Source organism: Epinephelus moara, chromosome 8 (assembly GCF_006386435.1).
Source record: "Epinephelus moara isolate mb chromosome 8, YSFRI_EMoa_1.0, whole genome shotgun sequence".
Taxonomy (NCBI): domain Eukaryota; kingdom Metazoa; phylum Chordata; class Actinopteri; order Perciformes; family Serranidae; genus Epinephelus; species Epinephelus moara.
Genome location: NC_065513.1, coordinates 39745347 through 39769742, shown reverse-complemented (window position 1 = coordinate 39769742; position 24396 = coordinate 39745347).

Sequence of the window (24396 nt, the reverse complement as noted above, 5' to 3'; positions counted from 1 at the left end):
AGTGAGATGCATCTTTTTGGTCATCAGTTGGCACAGTGAGTCACACTGAAACACACATTCACAAATACCTGTTTATGGTATAATCCAGGGTTTTACACTGTGAGGGAGAGTAGAGGGTGAGACCTGAGGGCAAATATACTGTGCGGGACAAAAGAGGCAGGTGCATGCTGATGTTTTAAAAAGAACCAAAAGTTAGTTCTTGTAGTTTGTTCCACTGATTTGGCCCACTTATCAGCATGGTCAACAGTTGGAGCTGCAGCAGTGGTCGTGACGCACAGCTCATGGAGTAAATTAAGGCACATTCAGGCTCTTAGCACTTGATTGCACAGTTGGCGTCAAAATTTGTACTTCTCACAGTAATAATTCATTCAAATCTGAGTACACATGACATGCTACTAGGGCTGCCCCTGGCCAAGAATTTTCCTTGACTAGCAATAGTCGTCATTTAGGGCCTTTAGTCGACTAGTCACCCACATGTTTAGGATATTATTTTAATTAAATATTTTGGGCGGGGCAACACAATGGTTTGAGCAGGTACCAGCCCTGGAAATTAAGGACCATACACATGCTGCGTCTTTAACCGCCTGGAAAACGCTAGGTCGGGTGCTGGGAGATACTCTTGTGCCTTTTTCCTGCCACCTTTCAAGAGCATGGCGGCTGGTTCCATCTGAGCTTCAGCCTATTTACCTGAAATCCTGAAAGCAGAGCTGATCTTCTTCCAGGCGCTGTTTATAAGTGTGTAGGCCTATCGTCTGTGGGACAGATGTAAAGCTCTGGGTAGCCCTGCACTAACATGATCAACTTTTCCGTATTTATCAGACTGAATATTTACAGAACAAGGGAAAGATATCTGTCGGCTGTGATTGGTTTGTAACCTGACTCCTGTCTGATTGCTGAGCGTGGACACTTCCTGTGTGTGTCCTTTCAAATTAAACTTCCACATGGTGCAGTCATATGGTTTTGATTTGGTTTGACAAGGCGCCGCTCCTAATAGAGTTTCACGTTTTGTTTTTTTCTACGACTAAGCGACCAATGAAATCTTGCTGACTAATGACCTCTGTGGTCGACTAACGTAAGGGTCGACTATTAGGGGGCAGCCCTACATGATGACACATATTTGTATTCAGTTTGACTCACACTTCCAGAGGATAGTAAATGTTCAAAAATTCGCTCAGAAATCATAGAAGACAGAAGCTCTTTATAACTCAAGAACCTTCGAATCATTGCATATTTAAGTTTTCTTCAGTGTCAGAGTAATTCAGTGATTGTTGTCAGTACATCCATGGTTACACTGCAAACAAGAACTGCTAAAGCTAATTCAGCACACCTTTAATGGTGCCAATTCGCCAAAATGTGAGCAAATACAATATAGGTTAAAAAATATGGAGCTTATCTGTAGCCCACAGCGAGCTGACACCATTATACTTCCTGTTTACATCCACCAAAGCACTATTGGAACTGTAGCTCTAAAACGTACTTACAGCATTTCATCTACAAAACTGAAGACAAAGACAAATAATAGAACAAAAGACATTAATCATTTTTTTATGTTGCAGTATCAATATTTACATTACTGAGGCTCAGTTGTCTTTGTTGTCTGACGCCCACTGTTGTGCAGACCTGGTTTGATGAGTGTGTTTCAGTGTGTGTCCTTTTGGTGGGTGACAACTGTGTGTTCAGGTGACTTGTGTTTGTTGTCACTTTTCTTGCACTTATTCATCCCTGAGTCAATGTTCATTTCGATGTCCTGCACGTTTGTAGATGGATGTTTTCTCATCTGTTTCTCCTGTTCAGTCTCCCATCTGGTGTGCAAACCCCAAAAGATTGCGGGTGCTCATGTTTGTGCAGGACCACAGCTGGCTTCCATATTTGTCCTCCTTGCTTCCTCACATTTTCTTCAGCTTGCTGATCAGATAGTTGTCTCATAGTGAAGTGTTTGTTTCCCCTGCTTTTCTCTCAACTGTGCTGCGTACCTGGACTGTTCCCTCTGGAGTAAGCAGTGAGGTTAGAGGCAGTTTTCCTTTCAGTGGATGTCACATCAGCAGTTGTGCTGGTGGTGTCCAGTGGTATACTGCGATACTCTAACAGTTATGAATATTGCTTTCTGACCTTTTTTAGCAGTTGTTTTAAGTGGTTCTACTTGCTCGACGTGATGTGCCTGAATTCACAGCTTTCATCTCAGCACTAGCATACCAAGGACCATTATCTGCGATTACAACATCAGTGTCATGCCCTGCAAACATTGATTTCATTTCATCGCTTTTCTTGCAATAATGACGCTGCAACTGGTGGTGACCCTCAACTGACGCAACTTTTAAAAGTACTCACACTTACCTCAGATGCTTTGTGAGAAAGATCTGTTCTTCACGTGGCCTTCGTAGTATTGGTAGTGAAATTGAAGACTCAAGGATGGCTGTTCTCGTCACGATGGCACACTGAGATACTATCTGCTCAATGTAGACATGATAGGCCAATAAAGAATGACTCTGGCTCTGTCTGTATACTAAACAACCCCCAATGCTGCTTTAAGCATCACCCTAGATGTGTCTGTACTTTCATCACCAAATGTCCAACATGGCTGAATTGCATTCGGTAATGCACTTCTTTCATTCATCCATCCATTCAGTATTATGTCTGTCAGTAGCTGCTTTCAAGGTCCTCTGCTGTTGCTCTCCTGAACTTGTGCACTTTTTACTGTGAAATGAGAAGCTGAGGTGTAATCCAGTTCACCCCCAATTCTTTGTGCAGCAGATCCTCTGTTCTATAAGGAACGCTTGACTGAAAAGAGTCTGCAGTATGAATCCTCGCTTGGTTGGATGGGGCGCTATTGTCGTACAGGTTAGGTATAAACCAACATGAAAGTGCCAAAAACTGCAGAAGCGTTGATGCCCTCTTGTTAAAATGCCCAACCTTACAGCAGAAATTAACATGTTTACAGCCTGGTACAAAATGGTTTTGGTCTTGTTTGGTTTAAGCTTCACTAAGGCTTAAAGGTATGCATATTTAAGGGTGGGGCTGCATTGAGTGACAGGCAGTCACAGAGCGTCACCACAGGCTCCCAGTCAGATCCACCCGTCACTCCTCCACAGCTCCACCCTCTCATCCAAATATGGTCACCTCTGGCTTAAAAAAAATGCAGTGGCAACAGGCAAAATGCCAAACTAGAGGCTAAACGTCAGCAGTTCCTGCTTGTAAGATGGCCATTTTTTAACATGCTCAGTGCTGATAAAATCCCAAATGGAAAAGGTGCACAGCTGTGTCAAGTTTAAAAGACACCATTTTCTTATTTATTCTCATACCCTTCCATGCGCCCATTTCTTCTACGTCTGCAGACTCCTTCACCCTGATGTATTTTTTATGATCCAATGTAGACTGTCACAATTAACATGTCTTTTTTACTCCCTCTCTCTGCTCAATTGCACGCACTTTCTTTCCATACTGATGCTGACCCTGTGATGTACACATCTTTGCAAAGTGATTTCAATTGATGCACAAGTCAGGCCAACTGCAGGACAAGTTATGGTCTGTGTTTGAAGCCACATCTTCTGCAACTCGTCCCGTTTTGTGAAAGATTGACTGGGTTTGCTTTGACTTTGTTGTCTTTTGGCTTTGCTGCTCTCATTCTGTTCCCCTCACACTTCTTCTGTCAGTGCTTTGACTTGGCTGGATGTAATCTCACTTGGACGGCAGATATCGATCACTTTTTCAGATGTCAGATTTGCTTTTCTAAACAGTCTGCTTCTCACTTGGTCTTTAGTTATGCCACATACCATTCTGTCACATACCAAGGAATCATACCGCCGTCCAGATGTCTATCTTTGGCTGTATTTGAAGTCTGTTATGTATACATCAATGGTTTCTGGCAGTGTCTCGGTTTGTGTGAAGAATATAAGTCAGTTCTTTAAGCTTTATGGCCAACAATAACATTTTAGAATCCCTGTCTTTGCTTAGTTATTACGTCACATCATCTGTATTCTTATAGGGTATTACATGTTCTCCTGTGCTTGAGCATAATAACATTATACATTTAATGCATTTCAGTCAGGACCACTTTATTCAATAAAAACTTTCTAATTGGTATTTGGTATTTGGCAGAATGGCTACGTTCTGGGACCTCTCTGCCCTTCCACGAGCCTACATGGAAAGCTAGGGCGGTGAGAGCAACCCTCTCCACCCTCCCCGCACCAATGTGGAAACCTTAAGGCAGAGAGAGCACATCTCTCTGCCCTTCCACCCGCATACGAGTAAAGCCTGAGGCCAAGAGAGCAAACCTCCCTGCCTTCCCATGTGCCTACATGGAAGCCTAAGGCAAGGACAGCAGCAAAGACCCCCAGGAACAGAACAGAGCAGCATCAGTGACAGTCAGAAATGACAATGATAAGTCAGACAAAAAAGGAGGAGCTGGGGTGAAGGCAGGTTGCAAAGCGGCTTGCAGAGGAAACAAAGCAATTTAAATAGGGCGCCGTGAATGAGATTTGCCAATTGGTTGCGTTGAAAGGAATCATGTGATCCATCAGCTGACTCCCCTCTATCAATCAGCTGATCAGGCTGTTTGAGATCTGCTGATGTAACTGGGATGTGAGCTGAGCTTGACACCGTGGCCTGCCTGAGCTAACCCTATGCTCAGTTTTTGGGTAGTTATACCAACACAACACAGTCTGAAGTCAACTTTATGCATCAAAAGAGTGTTTTGTACATTGAGTTTTAAGTTTATTAATGTTAACTAGTAAGTATTCCAAATAAAAAGCAAATATTCAAGATATGTCAAATGTGTATGCGCTGTACCTCAAACACATTCATGACTAATTTTTTAACATGGCAAAGTCCATAACCAGGCTTTTACATTTTCCCTAGTCTTGTCCTTTTTCTCTTTTTCTGCCCCACCTTCTTTTATCCTGTGGCTTTGGGGAGGACCTGTGAGGCCCCCTGAGGTGTTTGTGAATTCTATTTCTGGGCCCCCAAAAGGAAACCTCCTCATCAGCTATTAAACACGCATGAATATAAGATGGGAGCATATCAAGCAACATAGATGGGATCAGACAGGGTGGGATAGGGCGCATGGAGGAGAGCCGACCGAGGAAAGGGTGGAGCTACAGTGCCTGTGGTCTTTCCTTTCTTTTTGCACTTTGCCTCTCGTTCTGGGCTTTGCACTCTCTGTCTTCCTCCATTATTTACTTTTCTTTCTTCATCACCCCTTCCTCAATCCTACCATCCATCCCTTAAACTACCCCTCCATTCCATTTGTCTGTACTTCCCCTAACTTCCCCATCTCTTGCAGTCTCCTCCAAATATTTTGTTGTCCATCTTTTAATTTTTCTCCCTTTTAATCTATCTGCCCAGATATTCCAGAAGACGAGGCTCAGTACTGGACCAGTAAACTGGAGCGGATTAACACCATGCGGATACATGATGAGGTTAGTTTACTTAAAAGTCTATTTCCTGTTAATAAGTTATGAATTGCTAAGATATTAGAGGTGTTGAATCGCAGTTCATTTAGGTCTAGAGGGGATCTAATGTTGGGAAAGCTGTGGGGAATTCCAACAATGACAGTCTTCCTCTTCCTTTACCTTGAAAGAAGGTAGTTGTGGAATAAGTCTTAAAATGGTAATATGAACCCTTGGTGTCACTCGAAACTAAATTTTACAAGCAGTATAGGACAGTAGCATTTAGTTTTGTGTGTAAAAACTTTTAAAAAGGATCTTTCCTCTGTCATTATTCACTGTTTCTCGCATCCATCCATACTGCAGAAAGCCATGTGACAGTAGAAACAGAAGTAGATGTTAATTTGCACTGACAGGTTACTATACTAGATCACTTTCTGCCACTTATGGTAAAAAAAGATTTTCAATCTGTTTCGCCCTCTGGAGCTGAGGTGCAGCAGAAGATCATGCAGTCGAAAAATTATTTTTCTGTAGTGTAAAACTGATTTACACAAGAAATGTTTGCAGGTCTCATGGGAGCAAGAAATGTTTTGTCTTGTACAACTACTGTTTATGAAACTGCTATTCTGTCTGCTTTTGAAATAATTCTCCTTATTTAATTATTATTTTTACCAAATATTATGTCACAATGTGCACACTGCTCAGTGATGCTGCAGTTAGTGTTGGCACTTTGCTGCCATCTAAAGGAAAATGATAGTTATTACATGATAGATAATTCATGTCTACAGGACTGACTGGCCCCTCAATGACCCCCTTCACACTGTGTGTTTCTGCTCTCCTTTTTTGTTCCATTTTTCTCTTGTGGCAGTATCCACTGCAGGAAGAAGTCCAGAGAAGACGAATGGCGTCTGTGCCCTCTCAGTGTTGTAAGTATAAGTGTAACATTCATGCCACAGCACTTTCACATGTACGTTTGTGTGTGTGTTTTGTGGCTCCTTTGTTCACAAATGTGTCCGTCCACACTGATGTGATGTGGACAAAACATATTTTTTCTCCTCATTTGTTCATGTATTTCATGACCAGAAAAAAAATAAAATCACATCAGCCATTGATCACGCACAGATGCATTTTGACTCTGGCTACTTCAGTGTCACTTATTATAAAAAATATACATGAGACTGCTCTTTGCACTCTACAGAGCTGTGTTTCCTGGCTGTTAAACACTGATGTTACCTTTGAGAAAATACTTCTTTTTAGATTTTTAGTGCAACAACTAAACACTTAATTGTCAATTTTTAATTGCCAACTGATTGGCTGATCATTTATCGGTTTATTTTTTAAGAAAAAAAGGCAAAAGTTTAGCTTCTTAACTGAGAACATTTTCTGGTTTCTTTACTCCTCTGTATCTGCAAACTGAATTTCTTTGGGTTGTGGACAGAACAAGGTGTTTGAGGACATCATCTTGGTCTTACGGACATTTTCCTCCATTTTCTGACATATTATAGACCAAATAACTGATTGATTCATTGAGAACATAATCAACAGATTATTTGACAGTGAAAATAGTTGCAGCCATATAAAAGGTACTTTATAAATAAAGTTTATTTTTAATTTTCAATTATTATTATAATAGTGATCACTCACACTGCATTATGTGAAATTAACTCATCATATAAGTTTGTGTGACTTCATCACATTCCTTCACTTAACCATCCATCACGTCCATCAAGCTTCACAGATTTGTGACGTTCAGTCCCATTACATGTTACATACTCATTTGGCCATCACCACTTACAGTTACTGGCTCTATTCTTTAGTAATAAGTTCGCTTTTCTTCCTGACTTCTTTGAACACTTACCTCCATGCCTCCAGGCAGTTGGAGTTATTTCGGATGGAGTGACCAGCAGAGTACGTATAGTGGTTGCTTTTTTTCCTTGTGACTTGTCATTCACTCCACCCCTGCATGGTATAGGCCTTTCCTTTTTAATAAGAACCACTGCATGTTTGGTTTGTATCCTTTGTTTTGGTCATTGTATTTGAAATTTCACTCATTCAAGTTTTCTCCCAATCAAAATACAAGGTAACGTGTGGGGGTCAATTTTGTTGACATATTTTATGCGGCATTTGGAGTTTCTATTATTCCATTGTCTTCTTTTTGATGTCATTTTCAGCTTGGTGTTCAAGCTTTTTGTATTACATGCCTGCTACCACAAGAGGGAGCTTTTTATTCATTGTTTGGCTCCTCTTCTTTACATCCTGGCAGTGTCCTGCAGCCTGCCTCTACAATAAATGACTGTATGACAGTGGTGCAGATGTGACTTTTGCATGAATCATCCATTTTGTGTCTTGCCCAGTATTTACCCAGTTACTCTTTACAGTTTTGCTCTTCTGAGTTCTTACACTGGCATGTCATTAGTAATTGTGAGGAGTTAGCAGACTGTCTGAAACTTATGTTGAGGGTTTTACTGTCACATTAAACAAATAAATGAACCAAAGCAAAGTATTATATGAAAATCTACTGGATCACTTGAAGATTTTTTTTTAATTCATTTTGGAAATGATCTTGTTATACTAAACTGTTTTTGTTGTCTTTTCCCAGCTTTTGATGACCATGACAGTGCAGTGGATGACCGCGACAGTGACTACCGCAGTGAAACTGGCAACAGGCCCCCACGGTTCCACAACACCTCGCAGACGAATTCATCAGTGCACCAGTACCCCATAGGACGCAGGGTCCAACATCAAACCCTGTCCAGGGAGTCTGACTCTATACAAAGCTATGAGCTAGACTATAGAGAAATGAGGGGGGCCAGGTAAATACACAGACCTCATGCATGTGCGCTCTTTGCTTTGAGGAATCACGTTACGAAAAGTAGCAGAATGCACTAATACAGGTTTTGAAATACTTTTATCTAACAAATACGACCACTGTCATCAAAGAGGCCCCATTTTCAAGCAGAAGTGGCAAAGCCTTAGCTGTGTTATTAACACTTAATCTGTTGCTTGTGCCAGTTTACATACTGTCAAATATAGATATTTTCATTAAGTAAACAATGACATTTTAAGTGTTGCCATGGAAAAATAAAACAATCTTTAACAAAATCAGAGATAAAGCTGCAACAGAGAATGGCTTGCCCTACAAAATATGGACGTGCAAAGGGCAAAGAGCTGCAACTTACTTTCATATAACAACTGCATATGCCTAGATTTTTCATGTGCATAGGCAACAGCATTTATTTCTGCCAAAGAAATAGAAATTATGCATGTTTGCACATTATCAAACAACATGCTTTTGCTTCCATATGTGTACTTTGCTTTTTCATTTGCTGTTCTGTTTCTTTACTTGCATGAACACTTTCTTTGCATGTCTGTTGTGTTTCTAACGCTTATTTTCTCTTCCTTTCTTTCTTCTTTTGATTTGCATCATGTTCCACTGCTTCCTGCATGGCACTTTGTTTTTCTTGAACCCAGACGATCAAACAGTAAGGGTGGAGTAAGAATAATTCCTGTTGACTCAGGTATGGGTGTGGAGGATTGGGAGAATAAATATAAAGTGCCTGACTCAGGCGTCTTGGATGATTATCTGGACGCTGAGCAGAAATTGTGGGAAGACGAAGATAAAAGCATCATCTACCGGATCAGTGACAACCCTTGTGAGTCCAAAGGTAGCAGGTTCTATCAGACAGTAGAATGTGATGCACTCTCCCCTGAGGAAACGGAGGACAAGCCACGAAGACAGAGGCATGGATTTGGTAGTGAAGTACGGTTAGTTTATAAGGAAGCCGGCAGCTTTGAAGATGAAACATCCCCGCCTGAGATTGATATAATTCCCTCTGTCAAAGAGCTACGACAGCAGTCAGACAGAGAAGGTCTTCTTTACAAGACCAGACTGTGGGCCAAAACTGCCTTAGAGGACACACTTGAAAGCTATGCAGCTTTTCGAGAGGAGGAGGCTGCTCGGGAAGAGGCTGCAAGGATCAGGTGGAGGGGTGAATATGGCTCAGTTGGTTCAGATGAGATGCAGTATTCCTTTGGTTCAGAGGAGGAACTAGAGGACCTGACATTCACTGAGGGGGATGCTAGCTATGAATATGAAAGTTACTACTACCCAAGCAAGTATGTGTCACCTTTTGGAGGGCAGGGCTATTCAAGCAGAGGGAAAACAAGTCATGGACAAGATCCTATGTTGTCTCCCGTAGAGGAGCCAAGTGATGAATATGTAGATGCCATGGATGAACTTCAAAACTTAGTTCACTCAGTGTCTGAATACCTGGCAGTAAAAGAGGAGGAAATCAACAGCTATGAATCAATGCCTAAACCAATTAGAAGAAAATTACCAGCACTGCCAACCGATGCTGAAGTTGTGCAACCTGACGACAATAATAGCAATGAGGCCAAACCTGAAGTTCCTGAAGTTAAGGAGGACAGTGCTGTTGAACAGGGCATAGCTGGAGTAAAGAATGCCATGAGTTCATTATTCAGTACAATCACAGGATCAAAGTCTACCACTGAGGTAGAAGCCTCTGGCACAACTCCATCCCCTCAGCCACCACAGGCTGACTCTGGTATTTCAAAACTGCTCTCTTTGATCCCTAAAGCTAGTACTGAACCCACAGAGACCTCTGGTGCCACTGCAACTGATCCACCTACCTCCCAACCATCACCCCAGCCTGAATCTGGCATTGCAAAGCTGCTTTCATTTATTCCTAAAAGTGGTGGTACTTCACCACCAGTGGCCATAGTTCCTCCTGCCTCTCAGGAGCCCTCAACAGAAAAAAAGTTTTCCCTGCAGTCTCTTTTGCCATTTCAGTCCTCTGAACCCAGTCAGCAAGCTGACACTAGTCAGGAGCCGACACCTGCTGGAACAGATGCACAAGAAAGTGCAACCACTTCTAATCAATCCACATCTGGGTTTGAATCAATGTTAGGAAGGTTCAGTCCTTTGAGACTTTTTTCAAGTGCACCACCATCGAGAGAGCCATCACCTCAGCCGTCTGAGCAAAGAAGCGCTTCTGCTACAAGCAATGAATCCCAACAAGGGTCTGTAAACAGATCCCCAAGTCCTCATAGAGAGGGCTCGGAAACAGAGAGACAGTCATCAGGTGAGACAAGACCAGGTTCAGGAAGTGGATCAGTTGAGCTTTTGCCAGATACAGGAAGTGGATCAATTGAGCTTTTGCAAGAAACAGGAAGTGGATCAGTGGAGCTTTTTCCAGAGACAGAGTCATCTGGTGAGCTACCAGATGTTCAGCAAAGAGGAACATCTGCAGTATCTGAACCAAAACCTGAAAGCAGTTCAGAGGAAACTGGATTCTTCAGTCCTTTTAAGAAATCTCTCTCTACCCTAATGTCAACAGCTCCTCCTGAGAACTCCTCACAGACTGACACCAAGCCTGCAGAGGAATCATTTTTGGGCAGCAAATTAAAAATTCCATTCTTTTCCACTGAAAATGTTTCCACACCAACCCCACCAAAAACAGAAGGAGGCATGCTCTCAGGAATTCTGAAGTTTGCATCTGGTGAAGATGCCAATTCCCAGCCTAAAAGTCCATCTCCCAGCCCTGCAAGAACTCCCTCTCCAAGTCGTGTTGCACTGCTTGAAAGTGTACCAAAAGGAAACACTGAAACTGGCTGGTTTTCAAACCTGTTTAAGGTAGCACCAAGTGAACCTGCTAAGGAGCCTACAAAACCACAGATGACTCCCACTGTGACTCTAACCAAACCTAGTGGTCAAACTGAGCCACATCCAGAACAAATGGTCCCTGAAAGCACAGAGAGCACTGTCTGCACAACAGAACAATTATCTCAAGAGCAATCATTGTCTGAAAAAGATCCCCAGTGCAAGGCAAATGTCCAGCCTGACACAGGTGTAACATCTAAAGATCAAGGTCTGTCCAAGCCTGTGGAACAAGCCACATCTCAACCACAAGCCTCACAGACTCAAGGAATTATTTCTGGATTGCTGAAACTAGGATCATCAGAAGATGTGTCATCTGACAAGAAAGCCCAGGGAGGCGATAGTCAGCCTCAACAAGGTGGGCTATTTTCAGGCCTATTTTCATCATCTTCTCCTCAAACACAACAGAATTCTGCCACACAACAGTCAGGAGGACTATTGTCTGGCTTTTTGAAATTTGCCTCTGATAATGTTTCTGCTTCTACAAATCAAGCAGTGTCAACATTGCCAGGAGGCCAATCTGGTCAAATTTCAACTCAAAGGCAAGGACAACCTGCTGTTGCACCGCCACCTACTGGAGGACTCCTATCTGGGCTCCTGAAAAAAGCTACAGACACAGTGACGGGATCTCAACCAACTCAGTCCAGTCAAGAGTCACAACCAGATGCAACTGACCATACAGTGAAAGCAGAAGGACCTGAACAAATACTGAGTCAAGGGTCCACTCCTCCTACTCAGTCCGCAGAGAATTCATCAAGATTGAATAAATTAGATTCAACCGAAGCACCTCCCTCTGACAACGGTCAGCCTGACCAGCAACTAAGACAGCCTGTAGTCTCAGATCAACAACCAAACCAACAGCAAGAGCCTGACAAAACAACAGAAAAATTGCATCCAAAAGCAACAACAACAATGCCTCAACCTAGTGGATTGCTTGGGGGTTTGTTGAAACTCACAGAACCTGCTTCCCAGCCACAAAAAGGACCTCAGGCTACACAATCTACACAACAGACACAGCAATCAGGTAACATGTTATCAGGACTTTTTAACAAGATTGTGGAATCTAATCCTACTCCATCACAGCTTCAGCCAGAGCCTGGTGCTCAAGAGACTAACAAAAAACCAGTGCAGCAAGGACCTCCCCAACAAGGAGGATTCCTCTCTGGTCTTTTTGGAATTGGGGGCCAAGATTCTGCTCCTGCAAACTCAGGCCAGCCTTCGCAAAACCAACAGCAGAGCGGCCCACCTGGGCACCAACCCAATCAGCAAGTGGGCAACAGACAAAACCTACAACAGCAAAACAAAGTCCCTCCACAACAGCCCCCCAGTAGTCCAGGAGGGATGCTCACTGGATTATTTAACAAAATTGCAGATACAGGCAACCCACAGTCTACAGCAGGGAGTCAACCAGGGCAACAGGCACAAAGAGCAGGGCCTAGGACGACCCAGCAACCTCCTAATCAACAAGGAGGCTTCTTTTCTGGACTATTTTCAGCAGGTCCTACCCCTCCAGCACAGCAGCAGCCACCGGTTAGTCATCCAAACCAGCAGCAACCCCAACAAGGTAACCGACAGCCTTTGCGGAGACAAAACCAGATACCTCCACAACCCGCTGCCTCTGCACCAGAGCCACAGCAGGGTGGGCTATTGTCTGGTCTTTTTAATAAATTAACTCCTACAGATAACGTACCACAACAACCCACCCCACAGACTGGGTCTCAACAGGGAAATAAATCAAACATTGCTGGACCTGGTCAATCTGCAGGTCAACAGTCATCTCAATCCAGTCAGCAAGGAGGATTCTTGTCTGGTCTGTTTGGTCAGGCACAACCTCAACAGCAGCAACAGCCTGCCAAAACAGCAAGTCCTCAACATACAGCAACTCAACAGCCTGGTCAAAGTGGAGGCTTGCTTTCAGGTATTTTGAAGCTTGCATCTGGTGAAAATGTACCTCAGGAACAACAGTCAACTCAACCTGCTCAGGCAGGGCAACCAACTGTTAAATCCGCACAAAATCCAGCCCAGTCTGAATCAGGGGGATTATTCTCTGGCCTGATGAACAAAATTTCAGGTACTGTGGAAAATTCATCGTCACCCTCTGATCAGGTAAACCTTCAAACAACACAGCAACAACATCAGCCACGTACAGGACAGGGGCGACCACAGATTCAGAGAACCAAACCAGTAGAGATGCATTCCTCCCAAGATGGGGTCACAGACAGGGATTCAAAAGGTCCAGTTCAAAAAGGTTTCCTCTCAGGTCTTTTTAGTGCCACAGAGGAGCCATCATCACAGACACAGCAGCCATCAACCCCTCAGCTTGGGAAGGAGGAACCAAAAACCAGCACAAGCAGTACATCTCCTGGTTTGTTATCCAGCATTTTCAAAACAGGCCCCAGTGATAGTACCACTGCTGCTCCTGGCAAGGAAACTGAAAAAGGCCTCCTTGATCGTATACTACCAAAGAGTAAGGAGGATAGCCCTTCAAGTACATCAACACCAAGTATTGTTGTGACAGCTACTCCAGGTGTTGATAAATGTAGAGAACCCATGCAATCTCAGGTTTGGCAAGATCCTACAATTTCCCCAACCCAATCTTATCTTGAGGAAATTCAGCGTCTCTTGTATGGGACAGCAAGTGAGTATGGTTACAAGGATCTTTTATACAACTTTACTGAGCATGGTGTTATTCCACCAGAGCTCTATGAGCATCAGTGTCTCATAGAAGCTCTTCTGTGGCAGCAACTCAATGATTATGCCCTTGCTGAGGCCCTTGCCACTCAAGTTCAGGAACGCTCCCAAGCATGCCAAGGGAATATACAGTCAACTGTTATAACACCTCAACTGGAGAATCACATGTGGTTAAATCCCATAGAAATGGACATCAGTAACTTCAATGTACCCTCACATCCTTGGAGGGATGCTGCTGCCCAGCTTTTTGAGAGCAGAAATCGCTTTCTTGAGCCAGATGAAGATCTTGTTTTGTTTGACATGAGTTGCAGAGACAAGAAACCCTGGAGCAGCTGTGACCATTTGAATGATCTTGATAGGAACAGAAAACCCTGGATTGTTGAAAGTAGTGCTCTAAATCTGTCCATGGAAAAACCAAAGACACGGTTTAGTAGATGTCATTCACTTGCAGAATGCAGTGTACAGGAATTCAGCAAAGCAGTGGAAAAAAGTGGCGTTTGTAGTGATGTAAAAGATGAAGACTTTGATTTGAAATCAGCAACTGAGTTTTTAAAACGACTTGCCACAAAAAAGGGTCCAGTAGATTTAACACGTGGTGCTATGGATTTAAGTAGGTCTGCAGGTGCTACAGGTGATGCGGAGGATGAAATGTTTTTTGAGGATTCTGAGTGGTATCAGCAATGGCTTTCTCTATTGGAGCAAGGGATGTGGTGGCCAGCTGAGGCTGGGGACTGTGGATATTATGTTTATACGGATGAGGAATACATTTATTCCCTTTTAACTGACAGAGCTGGTCGACATCTTTATGCCTGTGCTGCACCAGAGGATGTACAAGCTCTGGGGAATATTACTGAAAATATCGCTAATTTTCTGAAACAAGAAAAGGACAAAGTGACCCTTTGTGGTTTTAAAATTCCCCTCTGTACTGAAGATAAAAGTTTCTGGATTCCAGGCCAGCAACATAACAGGTTAGCGCTTTCAGATGCACCCATGGACCTAACTGCTGCCCTTAGAAAAGGTGAAAAAATAATGAACATGAATTTGGAAAGCTTCTCTCAAATGTTTCAGGAATCCATATCTTCTCAAGTAGACCAGCCTGTAGACTTCTCTGTGTACAAGCTTAAAAAGATTAAGATGGACTCAGTTTCAAATAGTTACAGCTATAAAGAGGAGCCAATGGAGGCAGCTGATCTTACTTTAAAGTCACTGAAAGGGGGACGTGGAGGGCCATACTGGAAGAATCAGGGGATAAAGGATTTGTTTACACCCTCACCTGCACCTTCTCCGAGGCATTGTTCAACACAGATCTCTCCAAACAGGCATTACCCAATTCCTGAAATTAGGATTGCACATGTAGGTGATACATCTGCAGACCAACCAAAACAAAAATCAAGCTCCATGTTTTCAACTGTTAGAGGAATCACTGGAACAACTCCTATCACTGATGCAAGTAGAGCTGATAGGCAGTCATCCTCAACACCTGCTACGTCACCATCAGTGTCTAGCAAGGTTTCAGAGACCTCAAAAATTTCTAGAAATCTTCCTGAGACCCCACCAGCTTCAAAAATACCAGGATTGGTATCATCGGGAAGGAAACTGCCTACACCACCAACTCTTAATAAAGCTACTTCGGTTCTTTCAGCACAGACAACTTCTGTTAGGAGTTTACCCACTACATCTGCTTCAACTGTAGCCGTGCCTTCTGTTTCCCCACAGAGACCCCAGCTTGCAAGGCAGCCATCTCAGGCAGACAAACCTAGAGTATTATCACAAGCAAATAAGACTACAGTCACAGGGATGAGTGACATTAGCAAAGTCAGTAGTACTTCAGCGGTGGACCAAACACCCTCCATGCCTCCAAAGGAGTCACAACATTCATCTAGGGAAATTACACCTCAGTTACATATACTGAATGACACCTCAGTTACATATAATGACGCCCACCTTTACAAAAGAAATCCTAATTTTGGCATTCCTAATGACCCTCAAATGGGCATTAAAGTCCTAGATTTTTCTGCCACAATTAATAAAAACAAAAATAGTAAAGAAAAAGATGTAACAGATGCTAATGTAGAATCCAAACAAAAAGATGAAGTTGTTGACTTTACAAAGTATAATCTGAAAAGATACAAAGAAAAAAAGCAGACAGATACTGAGGCAAATGCGGACTTGACTGACAAGACCACGGTTGCTGTAAATCTTACTAAACAGGCTGAGGAAGAAGAAGATAAAAAGCATGACGTAGTATATCCCACATTACAACAAACTCCAACAATTTCAATATTGAGAACAGTTTCTCAGACAGACTACAGGCCAGTTAATCAACAATACAAACCAGCGGGAAAATTGTCCCATCCAGAGGTTAGAGTTGGCCATACCTCTTCTACAATGCATATCCAAAGACCACTGGCCTCCCACAGTACCTCTAAAGTCCAGACTAACCAAACTGATGTAACAGCCTCTGGCAAAGGTGCAATAAACATTTCAGCCAAACCGTCTCCTACATCGTCCAACGAATTACCAAAGAGTTCTGATAGTAATGTAATGTTATCAGCAACAAGAAGCTCTTCAATTACTCAGATTTCCAGTAAAGCAGTGAGCCTTGATGGAGGTCACAAAGAACCTGCAAAAACTGGATCACTGCAACCTGTATGTACCACACCATCGATACGCCCTGTTATGAAAAAACAAGTGGACCCTCAGGGACAGCAACTTAATTCTTCAGTCAATGTTCATCTTAAGATGCAGCAAAGCCCACCAGTAGTTACAACTGGTTTAGGTCAGCAGGTCCCTGTTGACAGTAGGAGAACAATTTCTACACCTCATTCCTATCTGTCCAGTGGAAAGGCTCAGCAATATCAGGAAACCACTGCACCAGCCAACTCAATTAAAACTACAATTGATCTGTCTGCCAAGACAACAACCCAAAAGACTCTGCAAACTGTTGTGCCACCAAAGGACCCTGTCACTGAGGCACTGCCATTGACAAAGAGAAAATCATCAACTTCTGAGGAGGCAGAAATAAGTTTCAGTCCTCATGAATCCATTGACTTGTCATATAGAGTGGTATCAATTGAGCCTCAGGGACAAACAACAGAGGATATTCATTCAGTACCTGCTGAGGAATATCATTCTCACACTATTACAGATAATCAGGCAAAGTGCTCTGTTCGTAAAACCGAGATTCCACCTGGTAGTAGGAGGGCATTGTTACCAAGACAGCAGTCTATTATAAGTCAGTCGTCTGAATCCCTTGAAATGTTTAAACCACCCCATCAAGCCACAGCACCAGCCAACACAGTTAAGGCCACACTTGACATGACTTATAAAACTTCGGCTAAACCGAAGGAGGTGGTTACAGAAGTAAGAACAACTAACACTGATACTGAAGCCATGCCACTGATGAGAGGCAAGCCAAGTGCCCGTGAACTTGCACGAAAAGATTCTGTTGGTGTACCACTAGTTGTAGATATCCCCTTTCAGGAACCTCTTGGTGTTATACAAACCAGCTCCCCTGCAAATGCACCGCTGGAGTTTGAGAAGAAGACTCAATGCCACTCAGATTCTGTTCTTTATCAACAATATCTGCAGAGCAAACCTGGTGTCTTTGAACAGTCAGATCATTCAACTTTACAGTCAGCAGCCACTGTTAAAACACATCAGATATCCACATCAACAAAACCTGTCACAGCTGCAGCCCTGGATATGTCACCCAAGCCATCCCAAGCAACACTGAGGAAGACAGTGCCAGAATATGAGTCTACTCAAACTGAAGCAGTTTCGCTTGTTAATAAGCCAAGTGCAAGAGCAATTGCAAGAAAAGATTCTGTTGGTGTTCCCCTGGTAGTTGAACCAACACCACTGGAATCAGCATGCCTGAGGCAACCTCAAACCTTGATCACTGTGCAAAAGCAGCAAACCCTGGACAGAAACATTGTCCCTGTTCTGCATCAACCACTTCCCAGTGGTATAAAAGTGCAGTGCTCGAGTGTAAGTGACACCAATGGTGTGTCAGAGTCCATTATCCAACCATATCCTCTTTCTACTGCTCCAGCAAACTCTGTTAAAGGCACATTAGATATGTCAACAAAGCCATGTATATTAGACACTGTGCTGAATTATTCCGATCCAGTATCACTTATAAGAACAAGGCCATCAAGCTTTGCATACTCTCAAAGAGATTCTGTTGGTGTTCCACTAATTGTGGATACACAGCCCTCCCAGGAGCAACCTAAAAGACAACAAACACAAGTAGGATCACAAAGAGAGATGCAACAAGGATTTGTGCACAGTGGATCTCAAGAAATAGATCAAAGAGCTTCAGCTCCTGCCAACTCCATCAAAAGCTTCGTAGACATGTCTCCACAACCACAGCAGAAACATTATGAAACAGCTCACGATACCATGTCAACTGGAGCTGTGTCATTAGTCAGAAACATGGCAACTGTAAGGAGGGATGGTTCTGTTGGTGTGCCACTCATAGTGGAGCAGTCTTCACACCAACAAGGAATACATGCCTTGAGTGGAGTCACAACAACTGAGACACTGCATAGGCAGATATCTACCTACCACAACAATGAGGTCTTTCCTGGTTCAAGGACCACCCTCAAGGACACACACCAACAAAATAAACCAGTAGACTTCTCTGCAAAAGATAGCCTAGCTACAACTAATATTTCAAGTAATTACACTCAACCAGAGGATGGACAACCCATGAATTTCACTAATATCAAAGCAAAGAAAGAAAAACTTGAAAGAAGGCAGACAGGGAGGCAACTGGAAAAGAAAACAATACTGGGTATTATTGATCTAACTATGGATCCTCAAAACAAAACTACAGTTACTGATCTTCAAGATGCAAAGGATCTTTCCTTTCCTTGTGCATCTTCTCTGTCTCAAAGTAGTCTTTATGATCAGCAGGAATATATGCCTCAAACCACTGTTAGGGAGGTCATAGAAGATGCAACCATTTCCCAAACTCAGATGTCGCCACAACATATGGATTATTCCACTGATAAACAGGTCACAACCCAACCTGGAACACATTACAGGAGGCAGTCAGGAATAGGATTGTACTCTGCCCCAGTGAATACTGCAGTTCCTTCGCCGGTGCCTATTCAATGGAAGATACAGCCTCCTCTGAATTTGGCTTCACAGGCTAAACAGGACAGTGCATCTACTACAATCTCACTAAACAGTGTATATCAACAGGTTGAATCCAAGAAGCCTCATCAGTTGCCCCCAAACATACCTCAGCCCCAAACACAGCATTCAGTCCCACAACAGCAATACCAGCAACCTGGTGTGGAAATTGGTTGGACTTCATCCAGTGGTAGACCTCAACCAAAGTTGCAAAGGCAAGATACAGCTGTCCAGCATGGCAGGACCTATGGGCCCAAAATTCTTATCAAGCAGCCAACTGTGGAGAGCTGTGGGAGCATGGATGAAAGCCCATCATATAGTGGAGCAATTACAAGTAATGAACAGGCATTGCCTCCTTTTTCTACCCAGCAACCATATGGAGGATTCCAAACTGTTCCTACCCCACAGTCTTTGCCTGCTTCAGTTATTCAGCAGGCACATGATAGAAACAGAACTGATCCTTCTCAACAGTCTTTTGACGTGCAGCCAGTGCACAGCAATGCAACTACAGATCGTTATGCAAAAGAACCTCTTCAGCTTTCAAAACAACCTGATCCAAGCCAATGCCCTGTCACTGTTAAGCAATATCAAATACCAACTGTGCCCACAAGTACTGTGGCTCCAATTCAACATGTATCAGAGGTTGGTGCAATTACATCACAACCCACCACAAAACATGGTCCAATGCCTGTAAAACAAGTGAGGAGTAGTGATCTGAACCAGCGCTTTGGAGCTGAAATCCAAGGACGAGATGTATCTCAAACACCAGCAGGATCCACCTCTGTTAAGGGATTGATTTCTTTATATAGTGGTTTTGGTTCACAACCTTCTGTCAGTACAAAACCAGTTGCTGTTACATCCCACATCGCTCAGACTGTGTCTATGCCTTCAGACCACAGAATGCAAGTTACTCCAACACAGACCCCTGCTGTTAGCCATGTTGCAGTTACTTCTGATAAGGAAACAACTTCTGCATTGAGCACATCTCCCGTGCACTGTGATGTTAAAAAGACAATTTCCCCAGAAACCCCTGCTGTTAAAATACCAGAGACAGATGACTTAAGACCACAATTGCCTGTTGTGTCAAGTTCTCTGGCGAGCACACCAGTACTTGTTAGTGACCAAGGTGGCTCTGCTGTTAAATTACCTGCTTCCTCACTATCTGAATCATCCAACAATCAATATGCAGCCATGCAGACAGAGTTGGTTGAAAAAGATTTGGGCCCTCAAACATCCTCAGTGACATCAACTCCCTTTAATGAGTCAACAATGCATGGTTTCAGGTCTGTTTCTCAGGACTGTCAGCAACCACAGGCAACATTAAATTCAAGTCCAGCAAGAGAGACACCAAGAAAAGAATTGGCCCATCCTGAATCTTCACCACCAGAAACCATGACACCCAAAGGAATTCTAAGTGGAGGCAGCTCAGTAGAACCATTGTCAAAGGATGCATCTAGACCAATTACCGAAGAGGTCATCGCAGATAACATGTCTTTATCTGAATCAGGCATGTCACAGCAGCAAACTTCAGAAGAGACCAAACAAACTATATTAACGGAGTCTGTCAGCACTGGATTAGGTGAGGTCTCTACTGTATCTGACATATCACAGGAGAAAATCAGCCAACCAAGATCAATCTACATTGGCATTAATGACTCAAAAGTACCTCCTGTTGATATGGAAATTGAACCAGGTGAACCAAAACCTTATATAAGACTACCCCATATTTTTGTGTCAGCAGCAAGTTCACCAGAAGAAGAGGCAGATGAATACGAGTTTAGTCAGTGTAGCAAGCCTGAACTGCCAGAAGCCAGTTCTCCTGAAGATACCACTCTCACTGCAGTACCACTACCAGACCGTAAGGATTCTTCACCTGCTGATATTGTTGCAAAGTCTGATATACTTGAGGATGCGAGGGCTACAGAAATCTGTAAAGCAGAGGCATTCATTGAATCAGAGCAGGTCATGACCGATTCAACAGAGAGGCCACCTGCGCTGACTACAGCTGATTTAACCCATGCTAATGAGCATGACTCACAGCACAACCTGGCCACGAAAAACTCAACCATAGAAGCTACCCTATCAGAAGCTGAAATTAAAGCAGAGACCACTGAGATTTGTGAGGGGCCATTGGAGTTGTCTGCCAAGGACGAAAAATCAACAGCTCCAGACACAGCACCACTTGAAGTACTTAAACCTCTCAGTGATCTGGCCTGCCAGGTTGAAAACACAACTTCAGAGCCAGCACCACCACAAGGTGCTGAAATTCCTGAAGAGTTAGCCCACAAGGATGAAAGCACAATTTCAGATGTTGTATTACCTGAAGAAGTTCAGTCTCTTGATAAGTTGTCACCAAAAGAAGTACCCTCTGCCCCAGATGTAAAATCAACTGAAGAAGTTCAACAGCTTCATGACAAAACTGAAAGGGATTCCACTGTACCAGCCCCTGAGCCCAGTCCTGACAAACCTCCCACAGAAGAAATCACTACATTCAAGGAGGATAGTTCAGATGTCAAGGTTGATCAGCCCGAGGCTGAAGAGCCTAATGAGCAACCAGGAAAAGGCATATTTTCTATGTTTAGTGGCTCGACTGCAACTCCACAGCAGCCATCCTCCCAAACTGGATTATCCATACTTGGTGGCATTCTTTCTGGCCCATCTACCAAAGACACTCCTGGCTCAGGGTTACTTTCAATGTTGGGTGGGTCAAATGCCCCATCTTCACCTGGATCTAATGACCCACAACCACCACTGTCAACCCAACAAGAGACCCAGGGAAAAGGTTTATTTTCTATGTTTGGTGGATCCAGTAGTCAGCCACCACCCAGCCCAAGAGGTCCGACTAGTGGAAGTGAGCGACCCAGAGGTCCTCCACCCAAAGAATCTCCAGGCAAAGGCCTATTTTCCATGTTTGGTACATCTGCACCACAGCAACCACCTCCTAGAGGTCATCCTGGGGACGCCACACCAAGAGGACCTTCCACTGCATCTTCTATATTCGGTGGAATCCTCCCAGGTTCTACTACAAACAAAGAAACTCCTGGTGCAGGTTTGTTTTCCAAGTTCGGAGGCCTTGCCCAGTCCCAAACTGGACCTAGAATGCCCCCACCAGGAACAGGTCGTGCCCAGTCCCAAACTGGACCTAGAATGCCTCCACCAGGACCAGGTCGTGCACAGTCCCAAACTGGACCTAGAATGCCCCCACCCGGACCAACAGTTACACCACCAGGACCCAGAGGTTCAGAGCCCTCAGGAAAAGGACTATTCTCAATGTTTGGTGGACAAAGCCAACAAGCATCAGAAGCACATCCTGCAGCTTCTAAACCAGCTGAATCAGAGGGTGGTTTCAAAGTTTCCTCTGTGTTTTCACTTGGTGGGAATTCTGATGGTAACAAATCTAAAACAGGTTTTGGCCTATTTGGAATGTCTTTCATGGAGGAAACCAAGACAGAGCCAGAAACAGTTGTTCCTGTGAAGGAGGAGATTTCCTCAGAACAAGTGAAACCCCCAGACACAAAAGAAGAAAATGTACCCTCTGAGCCTCAATCTACATCATCAGTTAAGGTGGAACTCCAAGAAGAGCAGGCATGCCAAGATGGTCAATATTCAACTTTGGACATCAACAAAGATAACAATGAAAGTCCTGTTCCCCTTACAGAGCCACATCTGGAGGTGGACAAAACTGCCACAGTGCAACAGCACTTTTCTCATAATGGAAATGCCTCAGTTGTGGTTGAAGCTTCTGTCACAGACATGCCAACTGTGATCAGTAATCTACCAGAGGAAGAGACACCACAAACTGTAAAACAAGTAAGTGAGGAACAGTCAGACATTCAAAGTGAATATAAAGAAATGAAAGATAGCACAGAGGCTGGAAAAGAAGTTGAAATTAAGAGCACTGGTGATGAAACTGACACAGCTGCCATCAAAAGCCCATTAGAAAAAACTGAAGACATGCAGATAATGAAAAGTGTTGTCGATTGTACTGACAAAAACACAACATCAGATAATGTGGGAGTGGAACAAGAGAAAGCTGTTGCTGAAGGAGAAATAACAATTCCAGTGATAGAAAAGCAAACTGAGGAGCCACAGGGAGTGGCTGGTGAAGAGCAAATGGCAGTTGCAGATGCTGAAAAATCAGCTGAGGAGCCTTTGAAAGTACATGTTAAAGAAGAAACAGCAGTCGAAGATGTGGAAAAATTAAATGAGGAACCTTTGAACGTTGCTAGTGACGAAAAAACAGTAGTTGCAGTTGTGGAAAAATTAAATGAAGAACCATTGAAAGTTGTTGGTGACGAACAAGCAGCTATTGCAGATGTGGAAAAATCAATTGAGGTACCTTTAAAAGTTGTTGGTGATGAAGCAATAGCTATTGCAGATGTGGAAAAATCTACTGAAGAGGCAACTGTAGCTGATTCAGTGATAGCAATTACAGAGAAACCTACTGCAGAACCCATTGTGGGTGGAGTTATAACAGAGACAGCAGTTTCAGAACAAGTAAAACCTATCGAAGAGGACTTGAAATCCATACCTGAAGAAACTGCGAAGGAACCAATTGAGGCTAAAGTAGAGCTTGCAGAGGCTAGTAAAGAACCTGTGCATGGATTAGAGAAACCTGTTGAAAGTAGTAACTCTGTTGCAGTGATCTCCTCATCAGATGAGGGAAAAACTGTTGCTAGCAACTCACCAGAAATCATGACATCTCAAGCTGAGGGGCCTTTGAAAGGTCCATCGTTGGGACCTGCTAGTCCTCCACCACAGCAACAACAACAGCAGCAGCCTAGGCCAGGCATGACTAGGCCACCTGGGCCACAAGGACAAAGGATGGGAACACCAAGGATGGGAGGGCCTCAGATGGGTGGCCCAAGAATGGCAGGACCAAGAATGGCTGGACCAAGAATGGCTGGACCAAGACAGCCAGGACCACAGAAACCCCCTGAAGCAGCTCCATTTTCTGGATTTATGTCCATGTTTTCTACCCCAAATACCCAAAGTAAACCACCAACTGTTGGTGGATTTTTTTCAAGTTCGCCTGGTTCATTCTTTGGGTCATCACCTGCTCCTCGTCAGCCACAGCAACCACAACAGCAACAACAACAACAACAGAAAAGCTCATTTTTTGGACTTCCAAGTAGCATTGCTACAGAATCCCTTACTAGCGACCTATTTGGTATATTCAAAGGTCCTGAAACTACAAAATCTGAGGAACATCAACATTCTGGCACAGAGTCAGGACAGGGGGATCCTAGTGCAACAGTACCAGTCTCGGGGGGCACTGAAAAGACAGATGCAGAGAAGACACTCCTATCGGGAGATGAACATGTTAAAAGCTCTGAGGACTCTGAGGTACCTGAAAAAGGATTACTGGAGGAGGCAGAACGAAAAGACAAAACAGAGGGAGAAGAAAATTCTGTTACCGAATCCACCATGACAACGGCTTTACCTGAGAAAGAAGCCAGGAATGATGAGCATGAGCACTTAGAGGAAACAGGTTCTGCAGTGTCA